Source organism: Ovis canadensis, chromosome 4 (assembly GCF_042477335.2).
Source record: "Ovis canadensis isolate MfBH-ARS-UI-01 breed Bighorn chromosome 4, ARS-UI_OviCan_v2, whole genome shotgun sequence".
Classification (NCBI taxonomy): Eukaryota; Metazoa; Chordata; class Mammalia; order Artiodactyla; family Bovidae; genus Ovis; species Ovis canadensis.
In genome coordinates, this window is record NC_091248.1 from 127048562 (window position 1) to 127063788 (window position 15227).

Sequence of the window (15227 nt, forward strand, 5' to 3'; positions counted from 1 at the left end):
AGATCTTCATAACCCAGATAACCACAATGGTGTGATCACTCACCTAGAACCAGACATCCTGGAAAGTGAAGTCAAGTGGACTTAGGAAGCATCGCTACGAACAAAGCTAGAGGAGGTGATGGAATTCCAGCTGAGCTATTTCAAATCCTAAAAGATGATGCTGTGGAAGTGCTGCACTCAACATGCCTGCAAATTTGGAAAACTCGGCAGTGGCCATAGGACTGGAAAAGGTCAGTTTTCATTCCAATCCCAAAGAAAGGCAATCCCAAAGAATGTTCAAACTACCACACAATTGCACTCATCTCACATGCTAGCAAAGCATTGCTAAAAATTCTCCAAGTTAGGCTTCAACAATACATGAAACTGTGAACTTCCAGATGTTCAAGCTGGATTTAGAAAAGGCAGAGGAACCAGAGATCAAATTGCCAACAACAACTGGATCATAGCAAAAGCAAGAGAGTTCCAGAAAAACATCTACTTCTGCTTTATTGACTATGCCAAAGCCTTTGACTGTATAGATCAGGGCACACTGTGGAAAATTGTTAAGAGATGGGGCTCTCAGACCACCTCACCTGTCTCCTGAGAAATCTGTATGCAGGTCAAGAAGCAAAAGTTAGAACTAGACATGGAACAACAGACTGGTTCCAAATTGGGAAAGGAGTACGTCAAGGTTGTATATTGTCACCCTGCTTATTTAACTTATATTCAGAGGACATCATGCAAAATGCCAGGCTGGATGATGCACAAGCTGGAATCAAGATTGCCGGAGATGTATCCGTAACCTCAGATATACAGATGACACCAACCTTATGGCAGAAAGTGAAGAACTAAAGAGCCTCTTGATGAAAGTGAAAGAGGAGAGTGAAAAAGTTGGCTTAAAACTCAACACTCAGAAAACTAAGATCATGGCATCTGGTCCCATCACTTCATGGCAAACGGATGGGAAAATAATGGAAACAGTGACAGACTTTATTTTGGGGGGCTCCAAAATCACTGCGGATGGTGACTGCAGCCATGAAATTAAAAGACACTTGCTCCTTGGAAGAAAAGTTATGACCAGCCTAGACAGCATATTGAAAGGCAGAGACATTACTTTGCCAAAAAAGGTACATCTAGTCAAAGCTATGGTTTTTCCAGTAGTCACGTATGGATGTGAGAGTTGGATCATAAACAAAGCTGAAGGCTGAAGAATTGATGCTTTGAACTGTGGTGTTGGAGAAGATTGTTGACAGTCCCTTGGACTGCAAGGAGAGAAAACCAGTGTATCTTAAAGGAAATCAGTCCTGAATGTTCATTGGAAGGACTGATGCTGAAGCTGAAACTCCAATACATTGGCCACCTGATGCTAAGAACTGACTCAGTGGGAAAGACCCTGATGCTGGGAAAGATTGAAGGCAAGAGGAGAAGGGGACGACACAGGATGAGATGGTTGGATGGCATTGCCAAGTCGATGGACATGAGTTTGAGCAAGCTCCAGTTGCTGGTGATGGACAGGGAAGCCTGGTGTGCTGCAGTCCATGGGGTTGCAGAGAGTTGGACATGACAGAGACTGAACTGAACTCAACTGTTGTGATCCACAAAGTCAAAGGCTTTAGCATAATCAATGAAGCAAAAGTGGATGTTTTTATGGAATTCTCTTGCTTTTGGTATGATCCAAGGGATGTTGGCAATTTGATCTCTGGTTCCTCTGCCTTTACTAAGTCCAGCTTGAACTTTTGGAAGTTCTTGGTTCATGTACTGTTGAAGCCTAACTTGGAGAATTTTTAGCAATGCTTTGCTAGCGTGTGAGATGAGTGCAATTGTGTGGTAGTTTGAACATTCTTTGGGATTGCCTTTCTTTGGGATTGGAATGAAAACTGACCTTTTCTAGTTCTGTGGCCACTGCTGAGTTTTCCAAATTTGCAGGCATATTGAGTGCAGCACTTCCACAGCATCATCTTTTAGGATTTGAAATAGCTCAGCTGGAATTCCATCACCTCCTCTAGCTTTGTTTGTAGCGATGCTTCCTAAGGCCCAATTGACTTTGCACTCCAGGATGTCTGGTTCTAGGTGAGTGATCACACCATCGTGGTTATCTGGGTCATTAAGGTCTTTCCATAGCTTTGCCTTTTTCAGAATGTCATGTAGTCGGAACCATACAGGATGTATCCTTTTCAGACTGGCTTCTTTCACCTACTTCTGCCTGTTCCTAGGAGTAGTGACTCTCCGTGGTCACATCTCTATTAACTGAAGAAGCAGAGATTGATACAGTCATCTGTGTCCTTGACTGAGTTTACCAGAAAGTTCCCTGAACTGAGTGTCAGCCCCTGAGCGTTAGACCTCATGAAGTGAATTTGGACAGATAACCTCCATCACCTCCAGTTTCTGGTCTTCAGGTGCCCACCGTGATGGGCACAGTCATCTGACTCTGAAGGCCATTCTGCAGTCAGTGTCTAGGGTTCTCCAGGCTGCTGCCCACACCCTGGGGCTGTAGGCTGGGGGCCGGGGTGGTGAGACGGGGACACAGGCTGTGTGGTTTTTGAGGAGAGAGCTGGCTGCCTTTTCTGTAGCAGGTTGATCAGTTTTCAAGCGGCAGAGTTTGCGGTTTCCAAGAGAGGTCCATCCTGAAGTGGCAACTCACAGGTTTACAGGTAATCTGGGTGTGGCTGGATAGACAACAACATTAATTAAGTCACACCATCACAGAAGGGGGTATAGCTAAGGGGTAGAGCATTTGACTGCAGATCAAGAGGTCCCCAGTTCAAATCTGGGTGCCCCCTACTTATTCTTAACTTTTCCCTTTTGGTACAGCATTTCAACTTCTTCCTTATTAGATGTCAATGTAAAGTTTTTTGTTTTTGTTTTTGTTTTAGAACCAGAAAATTGTGAAGCTTTACTATGATAGTTGGCAGTTCTTGACTTTGAGTATAAATTAGAATCCCTTGAAGAGTCTATAAAAGTACCATTTCCAAGGCCCCACCCCAGACCAGTTAAATCAGTGTATTTGAGGTGGAGCCCAGGTATAGTAAACTCTCCCCAAAGCTCCTAGTCTGCAGCTAAGTTGAAACCACCTTTAGCAGAGATCTCAGACACCTTCTCAGAGTGGTTCCCTTATCCCAGCTCTGTCTGTTACTGAGTCCAAGTGAATCCAACAGACAAGGTATTAAGGCAAGGAATATTTTATTTGGAAAGCCAGCTGACCGAGAAGATGGCAGACTAATGTCTCAGAGTAACCATCTTGTTGGGGTCTGGATGCCAAGTTCTTTTACAGAGTCAGAGGGATAGAAGCAATGAACTAAAGTCAAAAGGCAGAATAAAGAGAGAGAAGCAGTGGAGAAGTAAAGTGAAAGGGTCTTCAGCCTTTCACTCTTCAAAAACATTTTTGGGAATGGCTGGAGGGGTGTGTTAATCTCTTCTTTTTCTTGTGGCTATTCACAAGGTGGTCAGGGTCAGATTATCACTCTAGGAGCTGAGCAAAGGCACTTTAGTTTACAGTCAGGCAGAGGGGCACGGTTCTCTGAGGCAGGCTATTATGTATGATTGCAGGTGGAGCTAGTGATAAAGACCCCACCAATGCAGGGGACAGAAAAGGTTTGATTCCTGGGTTGGGAAGATCCCCTGGAGGAGGTCATGGTAATCCACTCCAGTATTCTTGCCTGGAGAATCCCATAGACAGAAGAGCCTGGTGAGCTACAGTTCATAGGGTCACAGAGTCAGATGTGACTGAAGTCCTAACACACACAAGCACACACACACACACACATAATAACAAAAGCAACCAAAAACAAGCCAAAGAAACAGTTTCCAACATGGAGTCAGAACTGGCTTCTTCCCTGCCCAGCATCTTGTGTTCTGGCGTTCCTCCATTCTGAAGGGTATCATTTGTCACTTGACCTTAAAGTCATCCTCCAGGAACAATTGCTGTTTCAGCATTTCTTGGTTTCCTTAATTTTTCCCTGTTTCAGTCCAGTCATTCTCTGTGGGACGAGGTGGAACTGATCTATTTCCAAGCCAAACCACCAGGACCCGTGGCTCTCAGGGAGTGAGCCCTCCCTGAGGGGGGCTCAGAGAGTGCACAGAGGATGAAAAATCCACATGTGAAAGTGTAAGTTTGGGTCGTGTAATTATTAAAGACAATTTTATGTCTCATTCAAGCTCTACAAGTAAACTTCTGCAGAAGGAAATTATATCAACTATCTCAAAACTAAAGAACTCCATGACTTTCTGGCTTGGAGAACAAACGTTTTGGTTGATGATCTGAGAATTCATTGTAGGTTCAGAGCTTAGCATGTAATTCAGAAGTACAGTTCATGGGAATTTTATCATTTGAATTTATTATCCCTGACACTAACCATCTTTTACGACCTTTCTTACAACTACCTGAAATACATCTCTTGATGTTTCAGGTTATATAAACAGCAGAAGTCTATATGGGCTAAAAATAGCCTCACATAATAAAACTGTTTGACTGCAAGAAAGTCTTAATCTCTTTCTATTGAGAAATAGCCATTTAAGACAGAGCATGGCCAGCTCTAGTTTTCCTTGAGACTTTGTCTAACTTGATAAGTTGGCAAATAGCTCTTTGTCTAACTTCCTGTGTTGTAACTATTCTGTTCAACAGGAGTTATCTTATCAACATACGCATACGCGCCTGTAAAAACAAAACTTCTTTAATTTTCAGGGCTGTGCTTTAATTCCTCTTTCATTAAAGCTTGTTGATTTTGTTAACAAGAGATTTGAATTTTTAAATTAGTATTTTTTTCCTTAGGGAGGTGGCGATTGTTATTCCAGGTTCATAAGCACTTGGACTTTTGGCTTAGAATCTGGTTGCTGGTCCCTTTCCTGTCCTCGCCCTCCCTGGATGCCTCCTGATAGTGAAGAGTATGTCACTGATGGCAACCTCTGTCTTGTCCCCTCTTTGCTCCTTTTGGTCCTGCAACCTGACCCATCAGCCCTGAAATCAGTCTGGAGTCTCATTGATCCGGGTGATCCCTTCCTTCTTAACCTTTCCCGTCTGCGTCCTCAGTCGTGTCTGACTCTGCGGCCTCTTGGACTGTAGCCTGTCACGCTCTTTTGCCCACAGACTCTTCCAGGCAAGAATACTGGAGCGAATTGCCACTACCTCCTCCAGGGGATGTTTTGACCCAGGGATTGAACCCAAGTCTCCTGAGTCTCCTGCATTGGCAGGAGGATTTTTCTTTTTAACCACCAGGCCATCAGAGTCTGGCAGGACTGAGCATGCAGGCTCTGTGTGGGAGGCAGTTGCATCTGCCTGTCTCTTGCCCTTTAGGAGGCTCCCTAGGGCCCACCCCACCCCCAGCTGTCTCCCTCTGGCTGGGGGGAGGCCTTGTCAGTTGTGTATATAATTTCATCACTTAGCTGGGGCCTGGCCCTTCCTTGAATACCTTGCTCCAAGAATGAATATAAAAAACTTTCTCTGCCTTTAAAAACACTGCCATCCACCTTTCCATTTATAGTAAGTCCCCTACAGACAAATGAGTTCCATTCAGAGAGCGTGTTCATAAATCCAATTTGTTCCTGAGTCCAGCCAAGTTAGCCTGGGTACCCAACTAACAATCGACTATCTAGTGGTACATTGTAATAGGCTTATAATACTTTTCACACACGTAATCTGTACATAAAAAACAAACAAAAAATGAAACATTTTAATTTTATAGTACAGTACCTTGAAAAGTATAGTAGGGCACTACAGCAGCTGGTATTCCGGGGCTGGCACGCATGTTCACATCTTTGAAAGTTCAAAACTTGAAGGTTCGTAGTAGAAGACTTGCTGTATTGCAAGGCTCAACTAGCCTCAGAGTTGAGCTTTCCTCTAATTATTCTCAGACACTTACATGGGGATGGACGCAGGAGCTCTGTTTCCTGACCAAGGATTGGACCCGAACCTGAACCTGTGTCTCCTGCATTGGGAGTGTGGAGTCAACCACTGGACCACCATGAAAGTCCCACAGTAGCTTTTTAAAAAGCCCAAGTGAACTCACAGCATACATGCATTTGTCATGCGAGCATACGTGCATTTGTCATGCAATTTGGGTTTTTTCACTTAGTGGTATTGTTAAGCATCTTTCCATGACACACTCTGGACCAATTTTATCTTTTCTTGTTGCATCATATTCCTATGACCGCACCATAATGTTTATAGCCAGTCTCCCTGTCAGTGGATATTGAGGTGGTTTCCAGTTCACTGCTAATACAGAAAAAGGTTACAGTGGGTCTCTACCACTCACTGTGCATTCATGAGTATCTCTGAAGGATACATTCTTGCAAGTGGCGCTCTTCTAGAGTATCATTTTTCCTAAGAAACATTTTTTTTTTTACCATGGCAACATGCTCAATATAGAAAAGTTGGAAGAGAAAAAACACAAAAAGTTGAAATCACCTATAATTCTTCCTAGACACACTTTTGTAACTGCCTTTTCACTTGATGAACTTTCATGAAGATTCTTCTATGTCTTTAAATAACTCTTGGGCATAGGCTGTGAACTTCTTTCAAGTGGGAGAAGACAGTGTCACCATGTCACAGTTACATTGTCACCTCAGCATGCCTGACACACAGTAGATGCTCAGTGACTGTCAGCACCCAAGGGGATTATCTGGATGATTTGAAATGTTTCCCAACCTGTAAAGGTCAACCAGGCTACCAGGGGGCCCCTAGCCAGATGCACATAGAAGTGATGGGGAAACAAAGGCTGATCCCTGGCAGCTGGGAGGCCAGGGTTTAAAAAAGCAGAGCTGACCGAACATCTCAACCAGCAAGATGGAATACTGGTATGTCAACCCAGTAAAAGGCATTAATTATACTATTCCACCAGGTCAGGGGGTATAGCTCAGGGGTAGAGCATTTGACTGCAGATCAAGAGGTCCCTGGTTCAAATCCAGGTGCCCCCTCCTTTTTCTCATTTTCAATCCCAAAGTGGGTCTGACATTACCTGTCCGCACCCCCCTTCCCCAGATCAGGACACCTGGAGAAGAAAGACAAAACCGTTCGAACCCTTTGATTCACAACTCCTGGGAAAATACAGACCCGATCTGAATTTAAAGGTGCCCTTCAGGTGACTTGTATGAAAATGGAAGTGTACAACGCACAGATCCCTGCCTCCTCCAGCTCTTCCGGCTCTGCCTCAGCTCCAGCCAGAGATTTCCACCTTCCACAGATCCGCACGTTCTCCACAGAGGGGGCTGGTGTGTCTCCATCACCCCCCACGTGGGTTATGACGCAGAAGTTGTTGAACTGACAGAAGCCTCTGTATCAGTTTCCTGAGCCCCTCATGCTGGGCTGCAGGTCAGAGGTCCTGGACTGAGTGTCCATGTCCCCAGGTCCTAAAGCTCCCACTGGGTCTGCTCTGACTCACAGACCCAGAGAGAACAGGGCCCATGGAAGAACAGGACCAGCCAATGCTTCTCGGCTGTGGGATTAAATCCAAGGAGTGAAGGGGTGGTGGAAGGACTTGCCTGACCCTCCTTGCCTCTTTTCTCTCTCTCCTCTGTGCCACATCATCGGCTCTGGCCAGAGAAAGGAAACAGGGATCACAATAAGAACAGGCAAGACGCAGCTGTCCTTAAAAGCTCATCTCTTTGTTCTGGCCAAATGGAGACCCCTGGCCTCTGTGATTGTAGCCAGCAGTCCTCCAGACACTGAGCTGCCCTGTGTCTAGGGAGCCCAGGAGCCCTGCTCGATTGCACCCTGAAGGCATCCCTGCTTGTCATCCCCTTCTGCACCATCCTCTGCCCCCGGCCAGCCATCCAGGGCCAAGCCATCAGTAGAAGTCCATGGCTGTGTCATGGAGGGCCTCTGGATTAAACTGAGGCCACAGTGCCCCAGCTGGGCTGCCCATCACACACAGGCCTCTGAGGCAGGAAAGTAGGATGTGCTTTCATGGACATGAAGTTCAAGGCTCCAGGTCAGACCTCCTGAATCAGAAGGGTTGGCCATGAAAGCAAAGGACTCCATCGTTTTTTAAAAAATTATTTATTTATGGCTATACTGGGTCTTTCTTGCTGCACGGGCTTCCTCTAGTTGTGGCAGGTGGGGGCTACTCTCTAACTTCGGTGTGTGGGCTTCTCATTGCGGGGGCTTCTCTTGTTGCAGAGGATGGGCTCCAGGGCATGTGGGCTTCCGTAGTTGACACACTGGGGCTTAGCTTCTCTGCCGCATGTGGAATCTTCCTGGACCAGGGGTCAAACCCGGGTCCCCTGCGATGGCAGGTGGATTCTTAACTGCTGGACCACCAGGGAAGTCCTTTATATTTTTAAATATAAACTTTTTGGCAAGATCATTTCTTTTGAATTTTTAAAAAAATTTATTTGGCTGTACCAGGTCATAGCTGTGGCATGTGGGATCTAGTTCCCCAGCTAGGAATTGAACTTGGGCCCTCTGCCTTGGGAACACAAAGTCTTAGCCATTGGACCAGCAGGAAAGTCCCCAAAGATTCTATTTTTAACAAACTCTGGAGAAGATCCCCAAAGAAAGGGAGAATTGGGAATCACCAATTTAGTTTTGTGTTCCATATTATAGGCTCAAAAAGAATTAAGAGACATAATTAAGAGACATGCCTGTGTGCACACGCCTGATTAATAATAGGGTTGGGACCAGATCCACACGGCTGGTTCTCAGGCTCTTCCTGCCCTCAACACCCCGGGGCAGGGCACAACCTTGCCCGCTGCCTTCATCTGCTGCCCATTCTTTTGGCCGAGCCCTGACGGGGTGGGGTGAGATAGACCTTCCCCAGAGATGACCTGAAAGGTTTCCACTTGATGTCCGCACGCGCGCATGTGTGTGTGTGTGTTCAGTTGTTCAGTCATGTCTGACTCTTTGTGACCCTGTGGGCTGTAGCCTGGCAGGCTCCTCTATCCATGGGATTTCCCAGGCAAGAATACTGAAGTGGGTTGTCATGCCCTCTTCCAGGGGATCTTCCCGACCCAGGGATCAAACCTGTGTCTCTGATGTCTCCTGCGTTCCAGGTGGATTCTTTACCACTGAGTCACCTGGGAAGCCCTCCACCTGATGTCTGGTACTAAATGAAATAAGTTTGCACGGGCCTGAAAATCCAACCCTTTAAACCTACAGCCAGAGGCCCCTCCCCTGAGCCAGGAGCCCACTTCTGACCCTTTCCTGTGTGACACTGTTTCATGATTGTGGCCTCCCCAGGGAGGGTCCTCCAGTCTCCCAGTCATTGTATTTTAAGTTTGTACTTTTTAATCTATTACAATATTGTTTGTTTTATGTTTTGCTTTTTTTGGCCTAGAGGTATGTGGGATCTTCGCTCCCCAATCAGAGACTGAATCTGCTTCTCCTGCATTGGAAGGCAAAGTCCCAGCCGCTGGACCACCAGGGAAGTCTCTCCACACCCCAGTCATTTCTGTTTCTCCCTGGTCAGCTCTATGGCCTGGCTGAGCCACCCTCTTCTTGCCATAAGCTCTTGTTCCTCCACGCTCCTCATTTGAGCACTCAGAAACTTCTTCTGCTAAAATAGAAGAACGTTCCGGTGATGGGTTGGCAAATAATAAGACAAAAGTCCGCCTGAAGCCACGAGAAAGGGACTGACCTAGTGCAGCGGGGTTGGGTGTTGGAACCCATCTGGCTTTGTGACAAAGGAAAACCTATAACCATGTGATCCTGACCCCTCCTTCTCTCTTCCTAAAGTTTGGGGGACAGAGCTGTTTCAGCGGATAAAAGTAGGCTTATTAGGGGGCACCCGGATTTGAACCAGGGACCTCTTGATCTGCAGTCAAATGCTCTACCCTGAGCTATACCCCTTTCCTGGGGTGTGTGCTCCCCACCCTCACCAGCACACTGTTGTTCCTGTTCATCCCTAGTCTTTCCTGGGCACCTGGCAGACGGACCTCACTGCAAACTGACCCTTCTCTGGCCATGAGCTCAGTTCTCCTGTGCTCATGGGGCCCGGACACTCCTCTGCACTGACCTGAAGCTCCCTTCTCTCAGCACCCACTTGCGGCCTCACACTGCGCCCTCTAGAAGCACGGATGGACTTTGGGTCTCCAGGGCCATCTCCTCCTCTGCGGTGTTTCCCTCATCCGTGGCCAAGTCCAGGGCTTTGGCAGAGTCTGCAGAGACTTGGTGGACACCGGGGCAGGTATTTGGCTACAAAACCTGCAGCCTCCCCACGAGGCCCAAATGCAGCTCCAGCTTTCCACAGGAGGTCGCAAGCCAGCAGGCTGGCCCGGCTGAAGAGCTGACCCCTCTGGGGGCCCTAGAGACAGGCCTCTCCTTGCCAAGCCCTGCTCTGCAGCAGGACAGACCACCCACCACCGAAGGACAGGCTCTGGCGATGTCACTGACTGACCCTTCTTAGCAGCTAAAACATTGTATGGCTGCCACCCAGGGGGCCGTGGAGGGCCGCGGCAAAGGTGTGTTAGAAGCAGGACTCATTATTCTTGTAACACGGCTAAGTTCTGGGAGGTAAAAAGAAGAAGGGGGTAGTGGGAAGAAAGAAAGTATTCCTTCTTTGCAGTCATCTCAAATTCCAGGCTGAAGGCACTGCTCGTAAAGCCATGGCTTGTAATTGGTACTGAGACTCCCTCCATCCTGCGCTGTATCCATTCTGACCCTTTCAGGACCCCGCCTCCCACACGACCTCCTCCTGGGCTCCACCAGACAGATCTAGGCTTCAGCTCGCATCTGCTGCTGTCCTTTCTCCCTCTGGTCCTCAGCTTTGATGGGATCCTCCAGGGGAAGCTATTAGCTGTGATTGCGGTGGTTCAACAGGGCAAGGTATAGGATGTCGTCATTCCTGGGATATGCTGATGTTCCCTCAAATATTAGACCTCCAGAAGTTTCACAGAGGCAATAGACACCAATAATCTGGAAGATACGTGGGTATTTGTCTTTCCCTAGTAAAGAGTTTCCAGGTAAACGGCTGAAGGGCACTTTGGGGAAATCTAGGAGTAAGTTCACATCCCATGGTTGGATATTTTGGAAGAATCCTTTACTCAAGTTTATTCAGATTTCCCTTTCAAGGGATGCCAGGCCTCTGAACTGATTCAGATCTGGGAACCGGATGAGAGGTCAGGAATCGCCTTGTGCTACAAGTCGAGAGGACGGGGGCGGGCTTCCCATCGTCAGCCCCAAGGACCTCAGGACCAGTCATGCACAGCCATGTTCTGTGTGGCATGGACCAGACAGTAACCTCTAACTTGCATCTGGAGGTGAAGAGTCACACTTCTTGAACTCTAACACCCTAGGATCCTCCCCACTGAAATCAGAGAATCCCTCCCCACTGTAAGATCTCCAGCAAGTATCCCTGTCTATAGAGAACAGCTATTAAAATGTATTTCAAGGACGCAGATGCTCCACACACCCATGCATCTTCTAATAAGACTTTAGTGAAGGGAATCATTGTTTGAACGGGCAAGTCACACACGATAAATAAGTAATTCTTCTAATCTTAGAGCAGGGGATATATTTCCATTTCTTTGAATCATCTTCAATTTCCTTTGTCAATGTTTTATAGCATATGTCTTTCACCTCCTCACTCAGATTTATTCCTAGGTGTTTTTTAAAACGCAATCTTTAATGGGAATTTTTTCTCTTTCTGATATTTCATTGTTTGCATAAAGAGATGAAATAATTTCTGTATGTTAATCTTGTATCCTGCCACTTTGCTGAATTTATTATCAGTTCTAGTAGTCTTTGTGTAGAATCTTTAGGGTTTTCCATATAGAGTATCATGTCATCTGCATATAATAATAATTTTACTTCTTCCCATAATCTGTATTTTGATTAAGGATTTCACAGTAAGTTTTAAAAGGCTTTATTCAGACTACTTGGTATATGTTAATAAAATGGAATGATTTCTAATCTGCTAAAAAATGATAAGGAAGTCAGTGGAAATATTACAATTCTAAATCTAAATGCACCCAATAACATAGTATCAAAACATATAAAACAAAATGGACAGAAATAGAAAGGAGAAATAAACAAAGCCTCAATCATAGGACTGAGGAGACTTTACCTTTCTCAATAACTTACAGGACAGGTAAACAATATGGCAGTGGTGTGTGGAGGGCCCATAACAGAGCTGGCAACCATGGCCTAATTGATACATATATACTATTTTCACAAAGATCAGGATGCACGTGAGAAGGGACGGTGTCGTGATAAGTAAAGGGGACGCAAATGGACCCTGAGGTGGCCTGCAGGATTCTCAGGGGACCTTCCTGCAGGGGATTGGATTCCTCCAACTCGTATCTCCGGCGTCTCCTGCATTGTAGGCAGATTCCTTGCTGCTGAGCCACCGGGGAAGGGGGTGGCTAGCAATGTTTTATTTTCCCCTCGGCAGTGGATACAGGGCTATCTATAAGTGTTTATTAAATACTGTATTAAATAGTACATATAAGTTTTCTATATGTATATTTCACAATGAAAATCTATTTGCTGGTACTTTCAGACTCTGATGTTGACAGTATGTGTCTATATGTCTTTTCTGGAGAAAAATTTCACAATATAATGGCTTAAATATGCATATGCATAAATTCCATGTCTAGGAATTTATGATAAAGTAAGATGAAACAGAGACACATCTTCAACAGGACCCTTTGCAGAGCTGTCTATAGGAGTGGAATTAGAGACTGCACAGATATCCAACAAAGGACTGGCTAAATAAATGGTAGCAGCAGCCATATAGAATACTATGCAGCTACTATGAAAGGTGTCCTGAAAAGTTTTTTTTTTAATTGGCATGAAAAAGTAATCAAGAGTTCTATTGTTAAAAATCATCATAAAACAGGAAGAAGAGTTAATTGTTGTAAGAAAATTATACACATATTATAAATATGTATTATCTCTGAAATGACTTATTTGCTTTTTTCCAGACAATTCAGTCTTGCTTTTTAAAACAGCAATGGTTTCAATTGTCAGTGTCACTTAAGAAATGCTTTCATCTGAAAAAAAAAAAAAACTGATTTGAATAAGGATTGAAATGGGTCAACGGAGACAGGTCCTGGCTGCCCAGATTTTACCTTTCTTCCTGATCGTGTTGCACAGAAGACGCAGCATCCAGGCTGCTGTCTCATCGCGCAGTGACACCTGACTCAGGATCTCTGACCTCATTTTGGTGACTCCAGTGGTTTTATTATTTGAGAGAGTTTTTGCATTTCTGCAGAACCAGATAGGTTTTTCTCACAAAGCTTCTGACCCTCACCCACCGCTGGTCCAAGCACATCACCGCTTGGATCTTCCAGTTGCCAGAAAGTAAAAACAGCGTGAAGACAGCTGTATCCATTTTTCAGTGAACTTCTTTTCCTAATTTAAGAGAGTAATTTATTGGAAACACATCACAAAATTGCCACGACAATGTGAAAGGCAGGACCAAGTCAAACTCCAAGATTCTGAAATCAGCTTCGAATACTGCAGTAGCAATCTCACCGTGAGGCTGGAGCAGTCAGGGAAATGCATTTGCAGAATCCAGAACCAGCCAATCTGGGTGCTTTGTCTCTTGCCTGAGGCTCAGATTCCTTCCAAAGAGGGATCATTTGCATGACCTAGTTAGTATCAAGGCATGCCCACTTCTTAGTTATAAAAGGTCTGAGATTCCTTACCAGATTTGATCCAAGTGGAAACCAGAATGCTACTAGGACGAGGAAATGGAGATTGAGAAGTCAGAGTACTCCCCCTCCATCCACAACGTTAGTTATTATTGAGATATTTGCATCAAGAAATGTGAAGCAGTCGCTGTGTTTACAGTATAGTAATAGTTGTTGCAACCGGACATCTGAGAGGATAGAGAAATTGGGAGACCAGTGCTTTCCTAGTCTGTACTTTTTGCTTCTGCCAAATATCCCTTTGAACTCAATACCAAGGCTCTTTCTCTTACTGTTGTGGTTTAGTTGCTAAGTCATGTCTGACTCTCTGTCCATGGGATTTCCCAGGCAAGAATACTGGAGTGGGTTGCCATTTCCTACTTCAGGAGACCTTTCCGACCCAGGGATCGAACTCACGTCTCTTACATTGCAGGCAGATTCTTTGAGACACCTGGGAGGCCCTTCTCTTATTACAAAGTTCAACTTATTATTAGATGTTACTGGATGAGAAAGAGAAAGTCTAAGCCACCACAGACATTCAAATGGGAGATGTCAAAGTCGTGTGTGTGTGTGTTTGTGTGTGTGTGTGTGCGTGCATGCGTGTGCATGTGCATGTATGAGTTAAATATTTTTCTAAAAAAACTTTGGGATTACTACGAATATGAAAACACATGTACATAGATGTAGAACTTGGCAACTAGTAACCACTGGCTCTACACAGCTACTCAGGGAGACCGTGTTTGTGTCAAAGTGTTTTAACATCCTTAACCATTACCTGAGGAACAGAAAACATTCCCAGTAGAAGCTAAGGTGAGGGCAGGATGCAGCAACTTGTGTTTCAAGTGTGAGGAGTTGTCCCGAGAGTCTCTGAAACTTTGTGGGAGTGGCCGTCACTGAAGCGGCAATTGGTACCAGAAGCGGGGAAAACAACGAACCCAACTAGGATTGTAATTTGGCAACTGTGCCTTCATTTTCCAGCAGTCTCCGTCATTGAGCAGCACGAGCTGAGTTTTTCAGTGCAGTCATTGGGAAGACTGACCATCTCCACCTGAGTCAGAAAAGAGAATGCAGACATTTGAGCTTTCCACCATGTGTCTTCGAGCTTCCCAAAGCCTTCGGACTTGGCCCTTCACACCGTTCTCAGAATAGCAGCTGGTCTTTAAAAGTTTTGTCCAAGAAGAGGTGATACTCAAAACCTTCAATGGCAACCACAGACACTGACCAATCAGAATGGATGCCAGTTATAAATAGCCATTAAGTGCCTTCCGGATGAATAACCAGCCTCGAATCCGGACGGTCAGTTGCATCTGTGTGATCAATTACTCAGCTACTTTGCCACTGAAGCCCTGGGCTCCTGGTTTCTTGGCCCTGAAGAATCAAAGGATTTCCACTTTCTTCAGTCCCAATTAGGGCAGAAAACCAGTCCTACATCTGCCCTATTTTTCTTTAAAGTCTTTTGTCTGCAACCCACTCCGACTGTTGCCTTATCCTAGGCACAGCGTCACAGAAAGCGAAACTGGAAAGGTAAGCATTGTCTGATGTGGGAGAGTTCATGGCACTAAAGGAAGGTGGAAGACACGGGTTCATGAACGGGAAGGTCCAAGGGAAGGAACCCAGCCAGCTTGCTGGGCAAGTCACGCTGGTTAGGGCACTCATGGACGGTGCTCGGGCCCTGCCAACCCTGGGAT

The 15227-nt window shown here is 45.5% G+C and overlaps 3 non-coding genes across 3 annotated transcripts; 2 read left to right on the forward strand and 1 right to left on the reverse strand.

Moving 5' to 3' along the window:
* Positions 1-2687: 2687 nt before the first annotated feature.
* On the forward strand, positions 2688-2759 carry TRNAC-GCA (transfer RNA cysteine (anticodon GCA)). Its single transcript has one exon. It is a non-coding gene; the product is annotated as a tRNA-Cys (tRNA).
* Positions 2760-6816: 4057 nt separating this feature from the next.
* TRNAC-GCA (transfer RNA cysteine (anticodon GCA)) lies at positions 6817-6888 on the forward strand. The gene has a single exon. It is a non-coding gene; the product is annotated as a tRNA-Cys (tRNA).
* A 2798-nt stretch (positions 6889-9686) lies between these two features.
* On the reverse strand, positions 9687-9757 carry TRNAC-GCA (transfer RNA cysteine (anticodon GCA)). Its single transcript has one exon. It is a non-coding gene; the product is annotated as a tRNA-Cys (tRNA).
* Positions 9758-15227: the final 5470 nt, after the last annotated feature.